The sequence below is a fragment of the Scyliorhinus torazame genome, chromosome 3 (assembly GCF_047496885.1).
Source record: "Scyliorhinus torazame isolate Kashiwa2021f chromosome 3, sScyTor2.1, whole genome shotgun sequence".
Classification (NCBI taxonomy): Eukaryota; Metazoa; Chordata; class Chondrichthyes; order Carcharhiniformes; family Scyliorhinidae; genus Scyliorhinus; species Scyliorhinus torazame.
This window is the reverse complement of record NC_092709.1, coordinates 155,009,311-155,037,285: the sequence shown is the minus strand read 5'-3', so window position 1 is coordinate 155,037,285 and position 27,975 is coordinate 155,009,311. Positions and strand designations below refer to the sequence as shown.

General features: G+C 47.3%; 1 long non-coding RNA gene across 1 annotated transcript; it reads right to left on the bottom strand.

Moving 5' to 3' along the window:
• On the bottom strand, positions 1-27,772 carry LOC140409545 (uncharacterized). Its single transcript, XR_011940383.1, has 2 exons — positions 27,668-27,772; positions 1-1,523 (listed from the first exon to the last, which is right to left on the bottom strand). It is a non-coding gene; the product is annotated as an uncharacterized lncRNA (long non-coding RNA).
• Between the last annotated feature and the right edge of the window lie 203 nt (positions 27,773-27,975).

Here is a 27,975-nt window from a genome sequence, read left to right as displayed (position 1 = left end):
TTAGTTCAAGGTCAAGGGTACTTTATTTACACATAATTAGTCATGCAACATAAACACTACTAGTTAACTACACCTATCCACTAAGACAACCTGTACTTAAATTCGGGCACCCAGCTTAGGTCAGAAAACAGTGGCCGCTGTTCAATTCTGGTTCTCTCGGGTTTAAATTGGTAACTGCTGCTCAGCTGGGCTCATCCGTCTGGTAGTGGGCGTTGAACTCAAACTTGCTTCTGGTGTTGCTGCGATTGGCAATGGCCGTGACCGGGGTACCAGATCCAAGAGAGGACGAACATATGGCTGACTCTTCTTTTTATACTCGGGGGTTTTCGCGCTCTTTTGGGCAGTCCTTTAATTTGGGCCTTACTAATTGGGTGATCCTTGATCACTCTGCTCGATTCTTTAGCCAATAAGTGGGCGGGGATCTGGATGGCTGGGCATGTCCCAGCAGTCACTGACCCCGTTGTTTGAGTTTCCCTTGGACAGGGAGTGGCGCCGAAGTGTCTAGGACGGTCCCGGTTGCTGGAGTACCAGTCCTTTGCTTTCCTGAAGATGGGCCATCAAATGCTAATGGCCCTGTTACAATGCTGATTTGACGGAGTTTCGATACAGTCTGAACTTTTGCTGGCAAATACGCATTTCAGGCTCTGAGCTGCCTGATTCTTGGCTTGTCCATTTTACCCGCCAGTCTTTGCGAGTTCCTCTGCACCTAGTTGGAAGTGGCCATTCCAGATGGCTACACTCCGTCCTCTTGTTCCTCAACACGAAGCATGAAGGATCACAATACTGGGTCTTCTTTGTTCTCTTGGGATGCCGGGTACCCTTAACCAAGGACAGGTTCTACTCTACCCTGTCCTATGGGTCCAAAAACATTTACCTAATTTCCCTAAATAACACATGTCTAATAATTTCTAGGGGGCCATTTAACATTCAGTAAAAGGGGAACCTCTAACTGTCTCGAACTAGGCTACACTCATGCTGCTATTTACAATCAAAGAACTTATCTTACAATACCAAAAAATCTGATAGCATCACATTTCTTCCTATCACTGACATTTACTTGCACAGAAAAGTAAACTTTATTGACAAAACAACAATCGTGGAATTTATTAAAGGGGAAGGTTCAGAAAGAGTGTGGGGTTTGCTGGAGTCCGAGGAAAGGGGCTCTAAATGTATATACTGGGGGGCGGGAGGCTCTCCTTCTCCACTTCCACAATCTAATTGTCTGAATGACACTGTACAATATGGTTATTACTAGTAAGGCTTCCACTGTGTAGGACAGTGAATACCACTTGATGAGGTTCTCACACCATGTGGGGGTATCGGTGGCTGGGTGTGTGTGTAGTGTAGTGTCCGGGCTGGGGGTGTTGTGTTGGGTGGTCGTGTTCAGGGCCTACGTGGTGAGGGGGGTAGAAGTGGGTAACGCACGCAACTGGGCTGTTCCAGCGACGATCATGATGCCGATCATCAGGGTCGTCTTCACCTTATTTGGGTTTTCCTTCGCCGTCGAGTGTCTTCATATTTCTCTAAGGGAACAAGCATAGTGTCTGTTATAATCGCGTTGTTTAACATCGTGTATGTCTGTCTGTGTCTCCTTAACGTCAATTTTCTCATTATAATTGTCACCATATGTGACTCCCTCATTTTTTTTTACAACCGTTTGCGGAGACAAGACATGCCAAAGAAATCCTGTGTCACAGCGCGAGCACTCTCGCAGCCTGTGGTCGATGGGCTGAGTGGGCAGACAATTTCTCCGTCCTCTGCAAACTTGTTTTTCCAACCAAGTGTTTCTTACATGTAAATAGTATGTGGGGGAATAGCAACCGACGGGTTGCCGGGAAGGGCAAAAGTAGTGGCAAAGAGCATTCTTTAAACTAGAAAACAGAAAAAGAGTTTTGAAAACAAGCATCCAAATGGGGTGGTGCGTATGATCCATGGCAGGGCAAGAATGGGTGGGATCCCCGGGTAGGGCGGTGATCAGTGCCGTTGCTCCACTACCTGAGCTTGGCTGACCAAATGTAAAGGGGGTCCCCTGGCAGGGCGGGGATCAGTGCCATTACTCCACTGCCAGAGTGACCTTCCAAGAGCGGTATGAATTTGTAACTATATGGGCTTCAGACAAACTTGTTTCACTAACTGCCATGTGGCGTCAGACGGGTAATTATGGCTGCATCAAGAAATTTGGTGTGAGGCTGAAAGAATAAACTGTATCAAGAAACGTAGTGAGATCGACACAAATAGTCGCACAAAGAACAAACATTCAACATTTTAAAATAACGAATTAAAGAAAGAAAAGCGGGCAGGCTCCATCAGGGTACAGGACACCGTAAATCTCCATTGGTTCCTGACTCTCATCATCTGGACACCTCAAGATTCCATTTCAAAAAGATTTGCAAAGGGGTTACCATGGTGGGAGTCAGACTTGGAGTTGTCACCATCTCCCGGGTGCCAAACTCTTTCATCGAGTTTGCGTGCTGACGTGGCGTGTGCCGATGTGGGGTCCATTTTGCCATTTCTCGTCAAGCGACAGGAATTGTCACGGTGCCAGTGCTTCATGGTCCATAGGGAAGTTGTCAGGGGGGTGTCGCTATCGTCGGGTGGCGGGTCAGGTTCCGGATTGGGCAGATAAATCGTTTCAAAGGGGCTGAATGTATCGTTGTCGGGGTCTCTGGGCCTGTAGTGACTGGGGCCTGGTTCGTGGGATCTTTGTTCGGGTCTCTCAGGGGCTTCAGTAGTGCAGTCGCTGGTAGCCGAATCAAGCGTCAGGGTGAAATTTGATTCTGGGGGCATGGTCAAGGTCTCGTCTGTGGATGCGCTGCTGCTGTTGGAGGAGGGGGAACTCGGGTTGTCAGTGGGCAGGTCCTCATTGTCTGCCATCGCCAATGAGAGGTACGAGTGGCTACACTATGTTCCATAGACCTTAAGCTGATTTACATGGAACCATCCTGATTTTCCGTTTGGAAACGTGATTTTATAAACCAAGGGGCTTACTTTGTCTGAAATTGAGTAGGGTCCTGCAAATTTAGGGGAGAGGGATGAGCTAGGTCTGTTGCGTTTTCTTTCCTATAGTCTTTTCTCTGTCCTTTCTGTGGCTCTGTTCCAATTATGGCCATCAGTGAATTTGCCTTCTTTCTATATTGTCTATGTCCGTATGCTTAGAGTCACCAGGTATCAAATGATACCACCACAAGTTTCAACCTTCTATCGATCAAAGAGCCAAACACCAGTTAGTTAGTTCAAGGTCAAGGGTACTTTATTTACACACAATTAGTCATGCAACATTAACACTACTAGTTAACTACACCTATCAACTAAGACAACCTGTTCTTAACTTCAGGCACCCGGCATAGGTCAGAGGAACAGTGGCCGCTGTTCAATTCTGGATCTCTCAGGTTCGAAGTGGTAACTGCTGCTCAGCTGGGCTCATCCGTCTGGTAGTGGGAGTTGAACTCGAACTGGCTTCTGGTGTTGCTGCGATTTGCAATGGCCGTGGCTGGGGTACGAAGGCCAAAAGAGAGCGAACATATGGCGAATTCTTCTTTTTATACTCGGGGGTTTTCGCGCTCTTCTGGGCGGTCCTTCGATTTGGGCCTTACTAATTGGGTGATCCCTGATCACTCTGTTCGATTCCTTAGCCAATAAGTGGGCGTGGATCTGGATGGTGGGGCGTGTCCCAAGCGGTCACTGACCCCGTTGTTTGCGTTTCCCTTGGACAGGGAGTGGCGCCGAAGTGTCTAGGACTGTCCCGGTTGCTGGAGTACCAGCCCTTTGTTTTCGTGAAGATGGGCCATCCAATGCTAATCGACCCTGTTCCAATGCTGATTTGACGGAGTTTCGATACCGTCTGGACTTTTGTTGGTAAATATGCATTTCAGGCTCTGAGCCTGCCTGAGTCTTGGCTTGTCCATTTTACCCGCCAGTATTTGCGAGTTCCTCTGCACCTAGTTGGAAGTGGCCATCCCAGATGACTACAGTACCGAGAGCCGGACTGCCGCTGGAGGGGCCCAAAGGCCCATCAGACAGTCTCCCCAACCTAGAAGACCTGGAGCGGGAACACTGGTATCCATCCAGTCAGAAAGAACGGGCCGACAACGCCCGAGAGAGGGACCACCCCTTTGCTGTCCTGCCAGGCACAGCAGCCCTCCTCGTGACTGGGCGTATTACATGGACGAAGAGGTCGACCACTGCCAGCAGTTGAACTGCATTGTGGTGCCAAAGTGGCACCGATCCACATCACATTCTGTATAAATGTCCACCCCATCCAGATAGAATTGGATACTGGGGCCACAGTCTCCATGATGAGCCACTGAATATTTGACTGGGTCAGCTTGGGAATCAAGACATTGGCCTTGCGGAAGACAGACATTCGGCTGGCTATGTACAGAGGGGAGCCATTGGCCATCGCAGGTACCTCGGTGGTACCGGTTGAAGATGGACAGCAGTCAGCCAGTTTGCCCCTGGTGGTAGCACGCGGTGGTGGCCCGGGCTTACTGGGGCGTGATTGGTTGAAGCACCTTCACCTCGACTGGCAGCAGTTTGTAGCATGTGCCCGGATGGACTGGAAGGCATATTGGCAAAATTCCCAGAGGTTTTCTGGGATGTGTTAAGCACCATCAAAGGAGCCATGGCCAAGTTCTGTGTCAACCCATCAGCACAGACACACTACTTCTGCGCCCGGTCGGTTCCGTATGCTTTATGACCAAAGATGGACGCAGAGTTTGATTGCTTGGAGCGACTGGGCATTATCCACACTGTACAATTTGCGGATTGGGCAGCTCCGGTCTTACCCATGTTGAAGCCCGACGGATCCGTTCGTCTTTTCGGGAACTATAAAATAAGTCAACAGGGTGTTTCGTTTGGGCTGTTACCCTGTCCTGCGCAGAGAGGACCTTTACGCAAAGCTCAGCGGCAGCTGTACATACACGACTCTAGACATGAGCCATGGGTACCTCCAACTGGTTTTGGCCCCAGGGTCCAGGAATTTAGTTACGATGAACACATACGCGGGCAGTACGAATACACCCGCTTGCCTTTCGGGGTTTCATCTACTTGCTCCATCTTTCAATGGGTCATGGAGAATACACTTCGGGGCCTGCCGCACATCGCAGTCTACCTGGATGATGTTGATCACTGGGGCCGCTGACCAAGACCATTTACAGAATCTGCTGAGGTTCTCCAGCATTTTGCGGCTGAAGTCATGTACCTAGGCTACCATGTGGACTGCCACGGCCTCCACCCGGTCAAGGTCAAGTTGTGTGCGATACAACAAGGTCACCATCCCGGAAGGATTGATGGAGCTCCGTTCGTTTCTGGGATTCATTAATTACTATGGGAAATTCATTCTGAATCGGCGACCCTACTGGTCCCCCTGTATCGATTAATGAGAAAAGGTCAGCCACGGGAATGGGTTCGACCACGATGGGTGGCCATTTTGAAAGTGAAGATGCAGCTGATGTCTTTGAGGTTCTCGCCCATTTCGACCTGCCAAGCTCACATGCGATGCCTTGCCTCATGGCATTGGGTCATGTTGGCCCACTGCATGGGTGACGGGTCAGAACACTCCATTTGTCTCTAGGATGCTCGCCACGGCCGAGTGGAATTATACCCAAATTGGAAAGGAGGAGCTGCCCGTGATGTTCATGGTCAAGAAATTCCACCAGTACATTTATGGCCACGTGTTTACCATACTAACAGACCACAAGGCTTTGCTAGATTGACTAAGGAAGACAGGGCAATCCCTCCCATTGCTTCGCACAGGTTCAATGTTGGGCACGACTACTGGCGGCCTATGAATACAAAGTGGTGCACCGCCAGGAGGAGAGGGTTCCCCATACGGATGCTACAAGTCGCCTCCCCCTTCCGCCCAGGACACTGACACCTGCTTTTGCAGGCGAAGTCACAGCCGGCCGACATTTCATGGACTCATTGCCTGTCACGGTCACCCGAGTTCAGGCCTGGACCCAGACAACCTGCAGTTGTCCCGTGTCTAACATATCATTTTGTATAGGGCTCAACACAGCGCCTATACAGCTGCAACATGACTTGCCAATTCTTATACTCAATGCCCTGGCCAATGAAGGCAAGCATGCCGTATGCCTTCTTGACTACCTTCTCCACCTGTGTTGCCCCTTTCAGTGACCTGTGGACCTGTACTCCTAGATCTCTTTGACTTTCAATACTCTTTTTTTTAATTAAATATTTTATTGAAAATATTTGGTCAACCAACACAGTACATTGTGCATCCTTTACACAATATTATAACAACACAAATAACAATGACCTATTTTATAAACAAAAAATGAATAAATAATAAATAACAAAAATGAAAACTAGCCCTAATTGGCAACTGCCTTGTCACAAGTAACACTCTCCAAAAATATAATTTAACAGTCCAATATATAATTATCTGTAGCAACGACCTATACATACTATACAGTATATATTAACAACCCTGAGAGTCCTTCTGGTTCCTCCTCTCCCCCCCCCCCCCCCCCTCCCCCCCCCCCCCCCCCCCCCCCCACGATCCTGGGCTGCTGCTGCTGCCTTCTTTTTCCCATTCCGTCTATCTTTCTGCGAGGTATTCGACGAACGGTTGCCACCGCCTGGTGAACCCTTGAGCCGACCCCCTTAGGACGAACTTAATCCGCTCTAGCTTTATAAACCCCGCCATGTCATTTATCCAGGTCTCCACCCCCGGGGGCTTGGCTTCTTTCCACATTAGCAATATCCTGCGCCGGGCTACTAGGGACGCAAAGGCCAAAACATCGGCCTCTCTCGCCTCCTGCACTCCCGGCTCTTGTGCAACCCCAAATATAGCCAACCCCCAGCTTGGTTCGACCCGGACTCCTACTACTTTTGAAAGCACCTTTGTCACCCCCATCCAAAACCCCTGTAGTGCCGGGCATGACCAAAACATATGGGTATGATTCGCTGGGCTTCTCGAGCACCTCACACACCTATCCTCCACCCCAAAAAATTTACTGAGCCGTGCTCCAGTCATATGCGCCCTGTGTAATACCTTAAACTGAATCAGGCTTAGCCTGGCACACGAGGACGACGAGTTTACCCTGCTTAGGGCATCTGCCCACAGCCCCTCCTCAATCTCCTCCCCCAGCTCTTCTTCCCATTTCCCTTTTAGTTCATCTACCATAGTCTCCCCTTCGTCCCTCATTTCCCTATATATATCTGACACCTTACCATCCCCCACCCATGTCTTTGAGATCACTCTGTCCTGCACCTCTTGTGTCGGGAGCTGCGGGAATTCCCTCACCTGTTGCCTCGCAAAAGCCCTCAGTTGCATATACCTGAATGCATTCCCTTGGGGCAACCCATATTTCTCGGTCAGCGCTCCCAGACTCGCGAACTTCCCATCCACAAACAGATCTTTCAGTTGCGTTATTCCTGCTCTTTGCCACATTCCATATCCCCCATCCATTCCCCCCGGGGCAAACCTATGATTGTTTCTTATCGAGGACCCCCCCAAGGCTCCAGTCTTTCCCCTATGCCGTCTCCACTGTCCCCAAATCTTCAGTGTAGCCACCACCACCGGGCTTGTGGTGTAGTTCCTCGGTGAGAACGGCAATGGGGCTGTCACCATAGCCTGTAGGCTAGTCCCCCTACAGGACGCCCTCTCTAATCTCTTCCACGCCGCTCCCTCCTCCTCTCCCATCCACTTACTCACCATTGAAATATTAGCGGCCCAATAATACTCACTTAGGCTCGGTAGTGCCAGCCCCCCCCTATCCCTGCTACGCTGTAAGAATCCCTTCCTCACTCTCGGGGTCTTCCCGGCCCACACAAAACCCATGATGCTCTTTTCAATCCTTTTTAAAAAAGCCTTCGTGATCACCACCGGGAGGCACTGAAACACAAAGAGGAATCTCGGGAGGACCACCATCTTAAGCGCCTGCACCCTCCCTGCCAGTGACAGGGATACCATATCCCATCTCTTGAAATCCTCCTCCATCTGTTCCACCAACCGCGTTAAATTTAACCTATGCAATGTGCCCCAATTCTTAGCTATCTGGATCCCCAGGTAACGAAAGTCCCTTGTTACCTTCCTCAACGGTAGGTCCTCTATTTCTCTACTCTGCTCCCCTGGATGCACCACAAACAACTCACTTTTCCCCATGTTCAATTTATACCCTGAAAAATCCCCAAACTCCCCAAGTATCTGCATTATTTCTGGCATCCCCTCCGCCGGGTCCGCCACGTATAGTAGTAAATCGTCCGCATACAAAGATACCCGGTTTTCTTCTCCTCCCCTAAGTACTCCCCTCCACTATCGCCAGGGGCTCAATCGCCAGTGCAAACAATAATGGGGACAGAGGGCATCCCTGCCTTGTCCCTCTATGGAGCCGAAAATATGCAGATCCCCGTCCATTCGTGACCACGCTCGCCACTGGGGCCCTAGACAACAGCTGCACCCATCTAACATACCCCTCTCCAAAACCAAATCTCCTCAACACCTCCCACAAATAATCCCACTCCACTCTATCAAATGCTTTCTCGGCATCCATCGCCACTACTATCTCCGTTTCTCCCTCTGGTGGGCCATCATCATTACCCCTAACAACCTCCGTATATTCGTGTTCAGCTGTCTCCCCTTCACAAACCCAGTTTGGTCCTCGTGGACCACCCCCGGGACACATTCCTCTATTCTCATTGCCATTACCTTGGCCAGGACCTTGGCATCTACATTTAGGAGGGAAATAGGTCTACAATGCGGGTCCTTTTCCTTCTTTAAGAGAAGCGATATCGTTGCTTCAGACATAGTCGGGGGCAGTTGTCCCCTTTCCTTTGCCTCATTAAAGGTCCTCGTCAGTACCGGGGCGAGCAAGTCCACATATTTTCTATAGAATTCGACTGGGAATCCATCCGGTCCCGGGGCCTTTCCCGCCTGCATGCTCCTAATTCCTTTCACCACTTCTTCTACCTCGATCTGTGCTCCCAGTCCCACCCTTTCCTGCTCTTCCACCTTGGAAAATTCCAGCCGATCCAAGAAGCCCATCATTCTCTCCCTCCCATCCGGGGGTTGAGCTTCATATAATTTTTTATAAAATGTCTTGAACACTCCATTCACTCTCTCCGCTCCCTGCTCCATCTCTCCTTCCTCATCCCTCACTCCCCCTATTTCCCTCGCTGCTCCCCTTTTGCTCAATTGGTGTGCCAGCAACCTGCTCGCCTTCTCCCCATATTCGTACTGTACACCCTGTGCCTTCCTCCATTGTGCCTCTGCAGTGCCTGTAGTCAGCAAGTCAAATTCTACATGTAGCCTTTGCCTTTCCCTGTACAGTCCCTCCTCCGGTGCTTCCGCATATTGTCTGTCCACCCTCAAAAGTTCTTGCAGCAACCGCTCCCGTTCCTTACTCTCCTGCTTCCCTTTATGTGCCCTTATTGATATCAGCTCCCCTCTAACCACCGCCTTCAACGCCTCCCAGACCACTCCCACCTGGACCTCCCCATTATCATTGAGTTCCAAGTACTTTTCAATGCACCCCCTCACCCTTAGACACACCCCCTCATCTGCCATTAGTCCGATGTCCATTCTCCAGGGTGGGCGCCCTCCTGTTTCCTCCCCTATCTCCAAGTCCACCCAGTGTGGAGCGTGATCCGAAATGGCTATAGCCGTATACTCCGTTCCCCTCACCTTCGGGATCAATGCCCTACCCAGCACAAAAAAGTCTATTCGCGAGTAGACTTTATGGACATAGGAGAAAAACGAGAACTCCTTACTCCTAGGTCTGCTAAATCTCCACGGGTCTACACCTCCCATCTGCTCCATAAAATCTTTAAGTACCTTGGCTGCTGCCGGCCTCCTTCCAGTCCTGGACTTCGACCTATCCAGCCCTGGTTCCAACACCGTATTAAAATCTCCCCCCATTATCAGCTTTCCCATCTCTCGGTCCGGAATGCGTCCTAGCATCCGCCTCATAAAATTGGCATCATCCCAGTTCGGGGCATATACGTTTACCAAAACCACCGTCTCCCCCTGTAGTTTGCCACTCACCATCACGTATCTGCCCCCGTTATCCGCCACTATAGTCTTTGCCTCGAACATTACCCGCTTCCCCACTAATATAGCCACCCCCCTGTTTTTTGCATCTAGCCCCGAATGGAACACCTGCCCCACCCATCCTTTGCGTAGCCTAACCTGGTCTATCAGTTTCAGGTGCGTTTCCTGTAACATAACCACATCTGCCTTAAGTTTCTTAAGGTGTGCGAGTACCCGTGCCCTCTTTATCGGCCCGTTCAGCCCTCTCACGTTCCACGTGATCAGCCGGGTTGGGGGGCTTCCTAACCCCCCCCCTTGTCGATTAGCCACCCCCTTTTTCCAGCTCCTCACCCGGTTCCCACGCAGCTGTATCTCCCCCAGGCGGTGCCCCCCCGCCCATCCCCTCCCATACCAGCTCATACCGCTCATTCCAGTTTTTCTTCCACAATAAAAGTCCACGCTTCATCCGCCGTCTCAAAGTAGTGGTGCCTTCCTCGATATGTGACCCACAGTCTTGCCGGTTGCAGCATTCCAAATTTTATCTTCTTTTTATGAAGCACCGCCTTGGCCCGATTAAAGCTCGCCCTCCTTCTCGCCACCTCCGCACTCCAGTCTTGATAAACGCGGATCACCGCGTTCTCCCATTTACTGCTCCGAGTTTTCTTTGCCCATCTAAGGACCATTTCTCTATCCTTAAAACGGAGGAATCTCACCACTATGGCTCTGGGAATTTCTCCTGCTCTCGGTCCTCGCGCCATCACTCGGTATGCTCCCTCCACCTCCAACGGACCCGCCGGGGCCTCCGCTCCCATTAACGAGTGCAACATCGTGCTCACATATGCCCCGACGTCCGCTCCCTCCACACCTTCAGGAAGACCAAGAATCCTCAGGTTGTTCCTCCTTGCGTTGTTTTCCAGTGCCTCCAACCTTTCCACACATCGTTTCTGATGTGCCTCCTGCGTCTCCGTCTTCACCACCAGGCCCTGTATGTCGTCCTCATTCTCGGCTGCCTTTGCCTTCACGACCCGAAGCTCCCGCTCCTGGGTCTTTTGTTCCTCCTTTAGCCCTTCGATCGCCTGTAGTATCGGGGCCAACAGCTCTTTCTTCATTTCCTTTTTGATCTCTTCCACACAGCATTTCAAGAACTCTTGTTGTTCAGGGCCCCATGTTAAACTGCCACCTTCCGACGCCATCTTGGTTTTTGCTTGCCTTCCTTGCCACTGTTCTAAAGGATCCACTGCAATCTGGCCACTTTCTCCTCCATTTTCCATCCGTATCCAGGGGGGATTCCCTTCTGGTTTACCGCACAGTGTTTTTAACCGTCAAAATTGCAGTTGGGGCTCCTATCAAGAGCCCAAAAGTCCGTTTCACAGGGAGCTGCCGAAACGTGCGACTCAGCTGGTCATCGCCGCACCCGGAAGTCACTTTTAATACTCTTGAGGGTTCTACCATACACTGTATATTCCCTACCTGCATTAGACCTTCCAAAATGCATTACCTCACATTTGTCCGGATTAAACTCCATCTGCCATCTCTCCGCCCAAGTCTCCAAACAATCTAAATCCTGCTGTATCCTCTGACAGTCCTCATCGCTATCCGCAATTCCACCAACCTTTGTGTCGTCTGCAAACTTACTAATCAGACCAGTTACATTTTCCTCCAAATCATTTATATATACTACAAACAGCAAAGGTCCCAGCACTGATCCCTGTGGAACACCACTGGTCACAGCCCTCCAATTAGAAAAGCATCCTCCCATTGCTACTCTCTGCCTTCTATGACCTAGCCAGTTCTGTATCCACCTTGCCAGCTCACCCCTGATCCCGTGTGACTTCACCTTTTGTACTAGTCTACCACGAGGGACCTTGTCAAAGGCCTTACTGAAGTCCATATAGACAACATCCACTGCCCTACCTGCATCAATCATCTTAGTGACCTCCTCGAAAAACTCTATCAAGTTAGTGAGACACGACCTCCCCTTCACAAAACCATGCTGCCTCTCACTAATACATCCATTTGCTTCCAAATGGGAGTAGATCCTGTTTCTCTCCAGTAATTTCCCTACCACTGAAGTAAGGCTCACCGGCCTGTAGTTCCCTGGATTATCCTTGCTACCCTTCTTAAACAGAGGAACAACATTGGCTATTCTCCAGTCCTCCGGGACATCACTTGAAGACAGTGAGGATCCAAAGATTTCTGTCAAGGCCTCAGCAATTTCCTCTCCAGCCTCCTTCAGTATCCTGGGGTAGATCCAATCAGGCCCTGGGGACTTATCTACCTTAATATTTTTCAAGACGCCCAACACATCGTCTTTTTGGATCTCAATGTGACCCAGGCTATCTACACACCCTTCTCCAGACTCAACATCTACCAATTTCTTCTCTTTGGTGAATACTGATGCAAAGTATTCATTTAGTACCTCGCTCATTTCCTCTGGCTCCACACATAGATTCCCGTGCCTATCCTTCAGTGGGCCAACCCTTTCCCTGGCTACCCTCTTGCTTTTTATGTACGTGTAAAAAGACTTGGGATTTTCCTTAACCCTATTTGCCAATGACTTTTCGTGACCCCTTCTAGCCCTCCTGACTCCTTGCTTAAGTTCCTTCCTACTTTCCTTATATTCCACACAGGCTTCGTCTGTTCCCAGCCTTTTAGCCCTGACAAATGCCTCCTTTTCCTTTTGACGAGGCCTACAATATCTCTCGTTATCCAAGGTTCCCGAAAATTGCCGTATTTATCCTTCTTCCCTTCTTCCTCACAGGAACATGCCGGTCCTGAATTTCTTTCAACTGACACTTGAAAGCCTCCCACATGTCAGATGTTGATTTGCCCTCAAACATCCGCCCCCAATCTATGTTCTTCAGTTCCCGCCTAATATGGTTATAATTAGCCTTCCCCCAATTTAGCACATTCATCCTAGGACCACTCTTATCCTTGTCCACCAGCACTTTAAAACTTACTGAATTGTGGTCACTGTTACCGAAATGCTCCCCTACTGAAACATCTACCACCTGGCCGGGCTCATTCCCCACTACCAGGTCCAGTACCGCCCCTTCCCTAGTTGGACTGTCCACATATTGTTTTAAGAAGCCCTCCTGGATGCTCCTTACAAACTCCGCCCCGTCTAAGCCCCTGGCACTAAGTGAGTCCCAGTCAATATTGGGGAAGTTGAAGTCTCCCATCACCACAACCCTGTTGTTTTTACTCTTTTCCACAATCTGTCTACATATCTGCTCCTCTATCTCCCGCTGGCTGTTGGGAGGCCTGTAGTAAACCCCCAACATTGTGACCGCACCCTTCTTATTCCTGATCTCTACCCATATAGCCTCACTGCCCTCTGAGGTGTCCTCCCGCAGTACAGCTGTGATATTCTCCCTAACCAGTAGCGCAACTCCGCCACCCCTTTTACATCCCCCTCTATCCCGCCTGAAACATCTAAATCCTGGAATGTTTAGCTGCCAATCCTGCCCTTCCCTCAACCAGGTCTCTGTAATGGCAACAACATCATAGTTCCAAGTACTAATCCAAGCTCTAAGTTCATCTGCCTTACCCGTAATACTTCTTGCATTAAAACATATGCACTTCAGGCCACCAGCCCCGCTGTATTCAGCAACTTCTCCCTGTCTGCTCTGCCTCAGAGCCACACTGTCCCTATTCCCTAGTTCTCCCTCAATGCTCTCACCTTCTGACCTATTGCTCCCGTGCCCACCCCCCTGCCATACTAGTTTAAACCCTCCCGTGTGACACTAGCAAACCTCGCGGCCAGGATATTTATGCCTCTCCGGTTTAGATGCAACCCGTCCTTCTTATACAGGTCACACCTGCCCCGGAAGAGCTCCCAGTGGTCCCGATAACGGAAACCCTCCCTCCTACACCAGCTGTTTAGCCACGTGTTTAGCGGCGCTATCTTCCTATTTCTAGCCTCACTGGCACGTTGCACAGGGAGTAATCCCGAGATTACAACCCTAGAGGTCCTGTCTTTTAACTTTCTGCCTAGCTCCCTGAACTCCTGCTGCAGGACCTCATGCCCCTTCCTGCCTATGTCGTTAGTACCAATATGTACAACGACCTCTGCCTGTTTGCCCTCCCCCTTCAGGATGCCCTCTACCCGTTCGGAGACATCCTGGACCCTGGCACCAGGGAGGCAACATACCATCCTGGAGTCTCTTTCACGTCCACAGAAGCGCCTATCTGTGCCCGACTATAGAGTCCCCTATTACTATTGCTCTTCTGCGCTTTGACCCTCCCTTCTGAACATCAGAGCCAGCCGTGATGCCACTGCTCTGGCTGCTGCTGTTTTCCCCTGATAGGCTATCCCCCCCGACAGTATCCAAAGGGGTATACCTGTTCGAGAGGGGGACAACCACCGGGGATTCCTGCACTGACTGCCTGCCCTTTCTGGTGGTCACCCATTTCTCTGCCTGCACCTTGGGTGTGACCACATTTATATAACTGCGATCTATGGCGCTTTCCACCACCTGCATGCTCCTAAGTGCATCCAATTGCTGCTCCAACCGAACCATGTGGTCTGTGAGGAGCTCCAGTTGGGTGCACTTTCTGCAGATGAAGCCATCCGGGACGCTGGAAGCCTCCCGGACCTGCCACATCTCACAGTCAGAGCACTGCACCCCTCTAACTGACATTGCGTCAATTAATTAAAATTAAAAGTTTTTTTTTAAAAATTTATATATTAAAAAAATTTTTTTTTTCAAAGTTACTGTTAACTATCAGTTTCCTAGCACTAGATTTCTAATATAAATGCGAAAGCTAAATATAGTACTCTCCGATCTCTGGCTTAGATACCCCTCTAAATTATAATTAAGTAATTATGTTTAATTAGTTACTAATGCTTAATTTTTTTATTTTATTGTAGATGCCCAACCAGCCACTCAGGTCACAGCTTTTCTGTTTCCCCCCGACACACACAATTTGAAAAAGGTATAAAAGTAAAAATGAGTAAAAATCACTTACCTTCGGAGTGTCTTAGATGTTCTCAGGTTCTCTCCCTGACAGAGACTGCTCCTCCTCCTCCGAATGGCTCCCGAAACTAGGCCGCGATCTTTTAAAATCTCCGCTCTGACATGCGTCGTGATCCCGGAAAAAGGGTGCGGCCCACTTCTACAGGACCTCCACGGGTTTTGAAGATGAAGCTGTTGGCCTGCAGCTACGTCTGGTGGCCCAAGATTAACACCGACATAGAAATGTTAGTCTAGTAGCACGCCCGGTGCCAGGAACACCAGAGACTGGCTCCGGCAGTGCCCCTCCACCCGTGGGAATGGCAGGGTTGACCCTGGTCCCACCTTCATGTTGACTTCACCGGGTCGTTCCAGGGGGTCAATGTTCCTGATAATAGTTGACTTTCACTCCAAATGGATGGAGGTGCACCGATGGTCCACAACCATGAAGGCTACGGTTAAGAGGCTTTGCTAAATGTCTAGCGTGCACAGCATCCCGATGGTGCTCATTTCCGACAACGGAACGGTGTTTACCAGCGCCAAATGTGGCTCTTTTATGCAGACCAATTGGATCCGCCATGTGCGCACCACTCCATACCACCCAGCCTCGAACGGGTTAGCTGAACGGGGGGTCCAAACTTTTAAACAAGGAATGCAGAAACAGACCATGGGCTCTCTTGAGACGTGCATAGGACGCTTTCATTTTTGTTATCGGACCACATCGCATGCTACGATGGGGGTCGCACCTTCGGAACCACTCATAGGGCGCCACATTCGCACTCAGTTGAGTTTGGTGATCCCGGACATTGGCGGGCAGGTCCGCTAGAGGCAGAAGCGGTCTGAAGTGGACATGGCCAGGCTTACACTCTTGCGCCAATTTTCGCCGGGCGTCTCGGTATACGTCCAAAACTTTGGCGATGTAGCTGCATGGATCTTGGGCATGGTTCTAGCCCTGATGGGATCTATAAGGTAGGTTGCAGGGCTATGAGTCTAACAGGCACATGTACCATTTTTGCAGCTACATCCAAGAGCTACTGGAACTGTTCCCAGTCGCCTCACCTCCACGGATTCCACCTCTTCCACTTTTGCCGTTGGCACCAGCCCCGCAAGCCTTGGAACCCCAGGACACCAATATGGTGGATGAAGACCCCTCGGACTCCGCCTCGGAGATGGAAACTCAGCCGTCGGCAGTGGTCGAAGACCTGGTTTCTGATGCAGAGACAGCCACACCAGCTCCTCCCAAACGTTCCACTCAGAAGCGATGATCCCCAGTACGGTATATGCCTCTGGACCCCACGCAGGAGACGCCCGAGCGCCAGCCCTGGGTGAAGCAGACAAGAGGACCTTTGTGGCATTCCGCTGAGACGGACGCTGTTAAGAACTTGGGGGAGAGGAGTGTTACAACCCTCACGGAGGTCACGAAGTATGGACTATCAGGTTCCCCGTGACCTCAGCCAGGTATGAACTTTCTCGTTAATGGGACGGGGCTTCCTCTTAACAAAGAGAGTCCGTCTAGTATAAAAACCCCAGCCTAAGTGAAGGTCGGGGATGGGGAACCCTTCGGGGGGTGGAGTCGAGTAATTGCAACTTGCATTAAACCTTTGTTTATGCCTCCTACCCATCGTTGTCACTCTGCTTGGATCCAACACACACTTATCTATATTAAAATTAGTTTCCAAATTGCACACCCATTTTGCAAGCTTACTATGCGTTGATGACCTCAGTACCCATACTGTCCTGGTAAGTGCATGTGTACTTAAACCGTTGTAATGCATTTGCTGGTAAAATTGTAAGACAAATAACAGAGCATGCAAGTGTTTTTTAGATAATTGTCTGTGCTTTACATCTTTGGATACTGTTTATTAATTATCTTCCAAATTGATGTGTATCACACTATTCAGCATCATGGAAACAGCAGCAAAACTGTATTCGGAGAAGAGCTGGCATTGTGGTTGGTTCAGTCAATAACGGCTTCAGGTCAGCAGAAGAAAGCAAGACCAATAAATAACAAGCTGCTCCAACAAGTCACTTCATGGCAAAATTTAAGCAACATCCAACCACTTTCTGGATGTAAAATAGGAGCAGGTCTGGCTCATCATGATGTACAAGTCAACATTCTCAGCAATAACCGAGCTCTCAACTGCTAGACAAGTACCTGGAAGCTGCAATAAGATGTGCAGTGTGTGGTAGTCAGTATTCGAGGTATTACCGTACTCTGTAATGCCGGAAGACCATTGGTGTAGAAGGTACTCTGCTCTCATTGGTTAAGCCTGTCTGCTGGCTCCGCCCAGCAAGGCAGGGTAATCAAGCCGGAGTGTCTGCAACTCAGCCCCCACGCAGCAAACTCAGCGGCAACCTTCAAGCACTGACTGGCGTGCTTCAATGGCTATCTCGGGACGGCCGAAAACACGGCCGCAAACTGTACCGGTTAACCATTCGGTCCATCTCGTTGGAAGACCGAGACTCCATTAGTGATACCGAAGGGAACCCTTAGGAAGTGGTAGAGCCGCCCATCTGCTTCGAAAGCAGTGTATTTGCGGTCGCTAGGGCGGATGGGGAGCTGGTGGTAGGCGGACATTAGGTCCACCTTGGAAAAGACTTTGTATTGCGCGATCCTGTTGACCAGGTTGGATATGCGGGGGAGAGGGTACGCGTCAAGCTGCGTATATCTGTTGATGGTCTGGCTATAATCTATGACCATCCTATGCTTCTCCCTGGTCTTTACAACCACTACTTGAGCTCTCCAGGGGCTGTTGCTAGCCTCAATGACACCTTCCCTCCGTAATCGCTGGACCTCTGACCTAATAAAGGTCCGGTCCTGGGCACTGTACCGTCTGCTCCTGGTGGTGACGGGTTTGCAAACCGGGGTGAAGTTCGCAAACAGGGAAGGCGGATCGACCTTGAGGGTCGCAAGGCTGCAGACAGTGAGGGGGGGGGGGGGGGGGGGGGTATAGGGCCGCCGAATTTGAAAGTTAGGCTTTGGCGGTTGCACTGAAAATCTAACCCTAGGAGTGTGGCAGCGCAGAGGTGGGGAAAGACGTAGAGCCGGTAGTTTTTAAACTCCCTTCCCTGGACCGTGAGGTTCGCTATGCAAAACCCCTTGATTTCTACTGAATGAGACCCGGAGGCCAAGGAGATATTTTGGTTAACGGGGTGAACGGGGAGAGAACAGTGCCTTATCGTGTCGGGGTGTATGAAGCTCTCCGTGCTCCCAGAGTCGATAAGACAGGACATTTCATGCCCATTGATGAGCACCGCCGTCGTTGCAGTCGAGAGTGTTCAGAGCCGAGACTGGTCCAGGGTCACCGAGGCGAGTCGTGGCAGCAGTTGGATGTTCTCTTCGGGCGGTGTGTGGTCATCCGAATTGGGGTCCTGAGAGTCCAGCCAAGATGGCGGCGCCCACTGGTCGCTCATGGTTGGGAGTGTACAAGATGGTGGCGCCCGTCCATCGCACGTGGTGTCCGAGAGACATGATGGCGGCGCCCGGAGGCCACACGTGGCCCTGGAGGAGGAAGATGGCGACGGCCGCTGGCCGCACGGGGCACATGGAGAGGGTTGTGGTGGCGATCCGTATTCGCCTCCTGAGACCGGAGCGACTGCCCGGGCCTGGCATACCGCCACGAAGTGGCCCTATTTGCCGCATCCTTTGCAGAAGGATGAGCGGGCCAGACAGCGCTGTCGGGGGTGCTTGGCTTGCCCGCAAAAATAGTAGCGGGGCCCCCCGGGGTTGCCAGGCCGTCTCGCAGCACAAGCTTGTGGGGGGACGGGAGATGCACGGGGTCGGCCGCGGGGGGGTTCCACGCTACCCAGGGGGCTGCCGCGCGGTCGGGGACATAAGCGCGGGTGTTTCGGGAGGCCACATCCAGGGAGCTGGCCAGGGCCAGGGCCTCCTTGAGGCCTAGTGTCCCTTTCTCCAACAATCGCTGGCGGATTTGGGAGACAGCATACCTGCAAAGAAAGCGTCTCGGATCAAAAGTTCTGTGTGATCGCTTGCCAAAACTTGTGGGCAGCTGCAGTTTCTCCCCAACACCAGGAGCGAACGGTAGAACTCCTCCAGCGATTCCCCAGGGATTTGTCGCCTCGTCGCTAGTAGATGTCGGGCGTAGACCTGATTTACAGGGCAAATATAATGTCCTTTCAGCAGATCCATTGCGGCCTCGGAAGTCGTCCGCATCCTCGATGAGGGTGTAGATCTCTGGGCTCACCCTCGAGTGCAGAATTTGTAGTTTCTGGTCTTCCGTGGAAATTGCGGCCAATTTCATGGGTGTTTAACTGCTTCCACATTATGACCATAAAATATACGATAAACAGGTTGTCTTTTCAAGTCAAATTATAGGGATGTGTGATACTTGAAGATTGATGACTTGGCTGGCTTCAGGTTGATCTCAGTGGTTCTGCCGCTTTCAGCATCAAGGTGATTTATTTGTTCTCCTGGACCCAACAGTATAGGTGGAGTTTTTGAAAAATGCCGGCTGCATCTGGGTAATCAAAATCAGCAGTGTTCAACTTGCAAGTTGGATGGAGAGAGGCGGTACCTACTCAGGGTCTTGTTCCTTGTTTTTCCTGTTTTGCAGAGAAGTCAGGTGCTTAAACACACAAAGATTTGGCTTGTCACGTGATGTTCTCCCACCAGTGATCCAAATATAGTAATGGCTGGTGTATTCCAGTTACCTTGATTTAATCATGGCTGGGAATTGCTCTTTAAGCCAGGGTTCCATTGTCCAAGTGATTATGTCTAATGTTCTGAAGAAGAGTCATACGGACCTGAAACATTAACTCTGTTTCTCTCTCCACAGATGCTGCCAGGCTTGCTGAGTTTTTCCAGCATTTCCTGTTTTTAGTATGTTCAATGGTTTGTCGCCACCCAGTTCAATACTGAGGTGATTGTCGGGACACATTCCGAATTGGATAAGAGATTGGTCAATAATATTAAGGAGGTAAATGTGTGACTCAAAGATTGGTGTGGGAGGAATGGGTTTGAATTCATGGGACATTGACAATAGTACTGGGTAAGAGGGGAGCTGTTCCAATGGGACGGTCTTCATCTGAATCATGCTGGGACCAGAGTCCTGGCGAATCGTATAACTAGGGCAGCAGACAGGGCTTTAAACTAAGGGGGGGGGGGGTCAGTTGTATGGAGAATTGAAAAATGAAAAAATCAAGGTTAAAGGGGAGGGTAGAAGTGCAAGTTAAAGGAGCCAAGAGCTCAGGTGAGGATAGTGAAGTTTCCAGACCACGTAATAGAACAGAGAGTATAGAAGGTGGCAGGAATCTAACCTCAGGCAGAGCAAAAAAGGTGACAAGTATGAGAAGGGTCAATTCAGGACTGAGGGTGTTGTACCTAAACGCGCGCAGTATACAGAACAAGGTAAATAAGCTTGTTGCGTAAATTAAAATTAGCAGGTATGATGTTGTGGGCATCACAGAGACTGCAAGGGCATCAGGGCTGGGATCGAAATATCCAAGGATATGTGTCCTATCGAAAGGACAGGCAGATGGACAAAGGGGGCGGGGTTGCATTGCTAGTAAGGAATGAAGTTAAATCGATAGCAAGAAGCGATATAGGATCCAGGAGAATCAGGGGGCACAGATGAGTGTTCTGGCCATCACTAAGGAGAAGGTTCTGCGGAAACTGAAAGGCCTGAAGGTGGATATATTACTGGACCAGTTGGACTACACCCCAGGGTTCTAAAAGAAATAGCTGAGGAAATTGTGGAGGCATTGCTGGTGATCTTTCAGGAATCACTGGTGACAGGGAGGGTCCCAGAGGACTGGAAAGTAGTTAATGTAACACCGCTGTTTAAGAAGGGAGGGAGGCAGAAGATGGGAAATTATAGACCGGTTAGCCTGACGTTGGTCATTAGCAATATTTTAGAGTGCATTATTAAAGATTAGATCGCGGAGTACTTGGAAGTGCATGATAAAATAGGACTGAGTCAGCACAGCTTCGTCAAGGGCGGGTTATGTCTGACAAATCTGTTAGAGTTCTTTGAGGAGGTAACAAGGAGGTTAGACAAAGGAGAACCAGTGGACATGATTTATTTAGATTGCCAGAAGGCCTTGACAAAGTGTCCCATAGGAGGCTGTTAAATAAGTTAAGAGCCCATGGTGTTAAGGGTAAGAGTATTGGCTGACTGGCAGAAGGCAGAGTGGGGATAAAGTGGTCTTTTTCAGCCAGTGACTAGTGATGTATCTCTGGGGTTGGTGCTGGAACCACAACTTTTTACAATATACATTAACGATTTGGAAGAAGGAACTGAAGGCACTGTTGGTACGTTTGCAGATGATACAAAGATACTTAGAAGGATAGGTAGTATTGAGGAAGCAGGCGGGCAGGAGAAGGACTTGGACAGACTAGGAGAGTGCGCAAAGAAGTGCAGATAGAAAACAATGTGGAAAAGTGTGAGGTTATGCACTTTGGAAGGAGGAATGGAGTCATAGACTATTTTCTAAATGAGGAAATGCTTAGGAAATCAGAAGCACAAAGGGACTTGGGAGTCCTTGTTCAAGATTCTTTTAAAGTTAACGTGGGCAGGTTCAGTTGGCAGTCAGAAAGGCAAATGCAATGTTAGCATTCATGTTGAGAGGGCATGTCGAGAGGGCTAGAATTCAAGAGCAAGAATGTACTCTGGTCAGACCCCATTTGGAGTATTGTGAGCAGTTTTGGATCCCGTATCTGAGGAATAATGAACTGGCCTTGGAAAGGGTCCAGAGTGTTAAATTCTGATGTTTTTTTCTTTCTTTTTATTCTAAATCTTCACTTGTCTTTCTTAAAAGCTTAAATATCCCCTGGTACCATGTTATATTACTTTACATAATATATATATTACTCTTTGAACCAGCCGAGTTGATGAAATAAACAATAGTCTTCTTTTAAAGATGAACTAATTTAATGAGTAATATAAATAATATTCTGTGAGTCCTTTGTACTTAATACTCAACTAATAAAATAAATAAAATACAGTAATAATTAAATAATTTATAACTTCTCTCTCTCTCTAGCTAATCTGTGTCTTGTCTGTTCAATCTCCTGACGCACTCAGAAAGAGCGGGAAAGTCTTTCTTATCCCATCTGAAAGTGAGACATTTAGTGTTGAAATGACTGTACTACATTTGCATACATTGATCACGTATATTCATATACAGAGATCACCATATCCCACTTTTTTTAACATTTTCTTGGAAATATGAAAAGAAAATTTAATTACAGATGAAATGCAGCGTACACAATTTACAGTAATCACTAGAATCATGAAAAAAGTTCGCAAATTCAGACATTTGGGTCTTCTTCTACTTGTCGATCTTCTTAACATCAAAGGTAATGAAGAGGATTTAATGTCTTTATTGATCATCAAATTTGAATACATTTGCTGTTCAATTTGTTTTGAGATTGTCTGGTTCAAATCAAGATTAGGAAAAATCTTCGCAGTATCTGTGACTTGAAGTAGATCTCTTCTATTTCTTCTCAGAATGTTTCCATCTGAAGTTCTTATCAGGTAAGATCTTGGAGAAAATTGCCTCATTATGCAAGCAATGTCAGACCAACCTCCTTCAGGAATTCGTAATCTAACAGTATCTTCCTCAGGTAGAGTAGACAATTCCTTTTGAATGTTGATCAAAGTATTTTTTCTGCTTCATTTTTTGTTGTTGAATTTCCTTCATAGTGCACCATTGTTCAGGATCAGGAAAATGTGACAGAGTTAGAATCGTCCTCAAAATTTTGTTGTATACATTTGAGATGGAGATAATCCTGTAGTTAAAGGTGATGTTCTGTAATTGTGTAAAGCTAGATAAAAATCAGATTGAGAATCTTTGGATTTAGTAAGTAGTTGTTTCATAATGTGAACACCTTTCTCTGCTTTTCCATTGGACCGTGGAAAATGAGGGCTTGAAGTTACATGTTCAAAATTGTACTTCAATGAGAATTTTTGCCATTCATGACTTGAGAAATATGGGCCATTGTCAGACATGACCATACGAGGAATACCATGTCTGGCAGATATTTCCTTGCATGCCTTTATGACAGTACTGAATGTGATGTTGTTCAATTTTACTAGTTCAGGAAAATTGGAAAAATAGTCAATGACTACAAGATAGCCCTTACCAAATAAGTGAAAGAGATCAGCACCAACCTTGATCCACGGTGATGTTACAAGATCATGTGGTTGCATTGATGCTTTTGATGTGACTGGCACATTGAACACGACGATATAATGTCCAAGATATCATTGTTGATACCTGGCCAATAGATCGGCTGTCTGCACGACGTTTAAATTTTTCAATGCCTGGATGACCCTCAAGAAGCCTCAAAAGTATTTCAGACCTCATGCTTTGTGGAATCACAATGCGATCTTGTCTCAGCAATATACCATCTACAATAGCCAGTTCTGACTGAATGCTTTGGTATTGCGGACAATTACCTTTAGGCCATCCTTGTTAAAGATGATGTATGACTTTCATCAAAGTAGTATCTTTCAGTGTTTCAATGCGAATTTGTTAAAATTTGACATCAGAGACGGAAGTAGCTCTCTGAATAATTGCAGTTGAGAATCAACATCATTTATTGATTCTTATGGAATAATGTCAGTGTTGACTGATCTAAATAAAGTGTCAGCTTATTACTAACTCTTTACCTGGTGTGTATTTTAGTGTGAAATCATATCTTCTTAATTTATTCATCAGACATTGAAGTCTGGGAGTCATATCATTCAAGTTTTGTTCAATGATGTGTACAAGTGGGCGATGGTCAGTTTCTACTGTGAACTGGGGGAGACCATAAACATAGTCGTTGAATTTGGAAACTCCAGTAACTAGCCCAAGACACTCCTTTTCAATTTGGACGTACCTACACTCAGTCTCAGTCATGGATCGTGATGCGTAGGCAATAGGAACCCAATTATTGAAATGGTTTTGGTGAAGTAAAACAGCACCTATGCCATTTTTACTAGCATCCATTGAGATTTTAGTAAGTCTTGTACAATCAAAAAATGATAAGCATGGAGTTTATATCAATTGATGTTTTAAATCTGTCCATTATTCAGCATGTTTTTCAGGCCAGATGAAATCTGTGTCCTTTTTAATTAGTTGACTAGTGCAGTTGTTCTGTTAGCTAGATTTGAAATAAACTTTCCAAGAAAGTTGACAAATCCGAGAAAGCATAAGACTGCCTTCTTGTCTATAGGAATTTGCATTGAGTTGATAGCTTGCACTTTATCTTCATCTGGCTTTGTTCCTTCAGCTGTGATGTTGTCACCTATGAATTTTAAAGAGGAGGCGGCAAACATGCATTTGGCTTTGTTTAGCTCCAAACCATATTCATTAATCCATTTGAATACTTCCCGAAGACGTTTCATATGCTCTTCAGGTGTTGTTGACCAGATAATGATGTTGTCAACATAAACCCGAACACCGTCCATTTTTTCGGTCATTTGTTCCATCGTTCTGTGAAAAATTTCCGAAGCTGAGATAATTCTAAAGGGCATCCTGTTAAAACAGTACCTTCTGAAAGATGTATTAAAAGTACAGAGACATTTACTGGAATCTTCTAGTTGCATCTGCCAAAAACCTTGAGACGCATCAAGTTTGGTAAAAATTCTGGCATTGGCCATCTCTGCAGTAATATCTTCCTTCTTTGGTATTGGATAATGCTCTCTTTTTATGTTGCGATTGAGATCAAAACAGATTTTTACCTCACCTGTAGGTTTTTTCACGCAGACTAGGGAGCTAACCCAGTCAGTAGGTTGAGTAATCTTTGATATGATACCTTGAACTTGTAATCTTGAAAGTTTAGCCTTTAGTCTGTCTTTAAGAGGAGTGGGTGCATGTTGAGGTGGATGGATCACCGATTTGGCATCCTTCTTCAGTTGAATTTTGTCCTGAAAAGGTAACGTACCCATACCTTGAAATACATCAGGGTATTCCTGTAAGAGTTGTTGAATGTCATCTTTGAGCGTAGTCGACTGACAGGCATTCAAAAACATTTGTTGAATGAGCTTCAAAGCTTTGCACGCTTGAGCTCCAAGTGAAGATGAACGAGTATCATTTACTATCTCGAATCTTACTTGTTTTTTGAACGTCCCTGTTTGTGACACTCAGGTAATACGAACCATGTGAGAAAATGGGATTGCCATTATAATCTCTTAATGAGCATTCTGGAAATATCATTTCATAATGACTTTTTATCTTGGTCAAGTCCTTGGAATTCAAAAGATTCGCCGAGGCACCTGTGTCCAGTCTGAAAGTAATTGAAATTGTGTTAACGTACACAGTAGTCATCCATTCGTTGCTAACGACGTTGACTCTTTGATCTTTCGTTGCTTGAAAATCGTGTTCATATTCTTGATGAGCTGGCTTTTTCGCTTTAAAATGATTCTTGCTTGATTGCAGATCATTCTTGATGGACGATTCAACCACACCAACAAAGAAAGTATTGAGAAAATATCATCTTCCGTGAAATCTTCCTGTGTGTTGATTTCTTCTTGATTGCCCACAGTTCTCAATTTGTAATATTTTTTCTGTGCAGGAGGAATGTAACTTGTGTATGATTGACATTTAGAAGCATAATGGTTTAACTTCTGACATCTTAAACAGCTTTTACCAAAAGCAGGGCAGTTTCCCTTTAAGTGGGCATTGCCACACCTGTGACATGTAATCACGTTGTCGTCATAATGTATTAGTGACGTACGCGTATGCGCAGACGTCTTCTTTGACGTCTCGCATTTCTGTGCGTAGTGCGCATGTGCAGAGTCCGAAAATGCTTGCGAAGGATAGCTTCCATTCCTCACAGTCTTCTGCTTTGCCTGTGACACCATTTTGATTTTCTCTGCCTCGTGGTAGAGATTTGCGCTTTTTTCCTTGGGATAAAATGCTAAATACTGACTTTTGGTCTGTTCCACGGAGATGCGCTTATCAATCCCGATTTGTAAGGTTAAATCATTTTGCCGAATTAATGCTTCCCTGACAGTATCATCAATATGCCATAAACAATCTGGTCTCTTACAAGTGAATCATGTAAATCTGCATAGTTACTGCTAAGAGTTTGAGATCAGTGATGAAATTATTCACCGGTTCGCCAATTTTTTGAATTCTTCTGTGAAATTTTAAATGCTCTAAAATTTCATTGGTCTGCGTCTTGCAATGTTCATCGAGCTTCGCTATAACTTGATCAAATTTTGTCTTATCTTCACCAGCATTAAAATTAAAGGAATTGAAGATTTTGATTGCTTGCTATCCTGCCAGGGACAGAAGTAAAGCAATTCTTCTAGCCTCTAGTGCAGCACTTAAGTCACTAGCTTCTAAATAGAGTTGAAACTGTTGTTTGAACAATTTTCAAATCAAATTTAAATTACCAGTGGTCTTGAGATGTCTTGGTGCTTGAATGTGGTCCATTGAAAAGTTGTTTTTGTCGAAGTTGCCGATGTTGCGGTGACTTCTGTGGTCGAATAGTTGATTCTGATGTTTTTTTCTTTCTTTTTATTCTAAATCTTCACTTGTCTTTCTTAAAAGCTTAAATAACTCCTGGTACCATGTTATATTACTTTACATAATATATATATTACTCTTTGAACCAACCGAGTTGATGAAAGAAACAATAATCTTCTTTTAACGATGAACTAATTTAATGAGTAATATAAATAATATTCTGAGACCTTTGTACTTAATACTCAACTAGTAAAAGAAATAAAATACAGCAAAACTAACTATACAATGTAATAATGAAATAATTTATAACTTCTCTCTCTCTAGCTAATCTATGTCTTGTCTGTTCACTCTCCTGAAGCACACTCTCTCAGAAAGGGCGGGAAAGTCTTTCTTATATCATCTGATAGTGAGACATCTAGTGTTGAAATGACTACTACATTTGCATATATTGATCATGTATATTCATATACAGAGATCACTACACAGAGGAGGTTCACAAAAATCTCTAGAACAAAGAGCTTGTCGTATGAGGAATGGTTGCGGACTCTCGGTCTACTCGTAGGAGTTTAGAAGGATGAGGGGAGATATTATTGAAACTTACAGGATACTGCGGGGCCTGGATAGTGTCCGTGGAGAGGATGCTTACACTAGTAGGAAAAACTAGAACCAGAGGGCACAATCTCAGACTAAAGGGATGATCCTTTAAAACAGAGATGAGGAGGAATTTCTTCAGCCAGAGGGTGGTGAATCTGTGGAACTCTTTGTCACAGAAGGCTGTGGAGGCCAAATTACTGAGTGTCTTTAAGACAGAGATAGATAGTTTCTTGATTAATAAGGGAATCAGGCGTTAAGCGGAAAAGGCAGGCGAATGGGGATGAGAAAAGTATCAACCATCATTGAATGGTGGAACAGACTTGATGGCCGAGTGGCCTATTTTTGCTCCTATGTCTTATGGCCACCATTCATCCTTGTTCAAGGCCTAATGGTCCTGGTGCGGCTTTGCACACAGTTTGTCTTCATTTCAATAGTTTTGCAATGCCGAAGGGGCAATGATGCAACTGTGCAGCCAAGTCTCAGGATTGTGACTTAAGTATTTTTTTAAATCACTTCGGGGTTTCCAGCCATTCAAGTCAAAATATTTGGTTGATATCGAACATGGTTTCACAATATATTAAAAACTCAATTACATGTGTAGACATTCTGAAAAGGAATTCAGGTTCGCACCAGCAGCACAATACAATAAACCCAAATATATACCAGAGTGATATTTATGAGCTCATTAAAAACAAATCTTTAGCACCTTGGAAATGATTGGAGTTATTTTCATTCAGCACAAACGCAGATTGCGATCTCTCCTGCATTCTCTGGGTGGATGAAGAGAGGAAGTTCGGAGTCCCCTCTTCACTGGTCCGACCCTCGCGCGTGCGCGCGCGCGCGCGGCTGCCGTTCGGTGTCCACCACCGATGGTGGGTGCGCGAGCGCAGGTTGGCGCGTGAGGAGTCGGAGCGCGCGAGCTGGTTGTCAACGGACAGGTGGAGCACGAGCTGCCCACATCAGGCCCACCTCCGGCCCCGCCCCCTATTCCGGCCCCGCCCTCTCCCCCTCCGC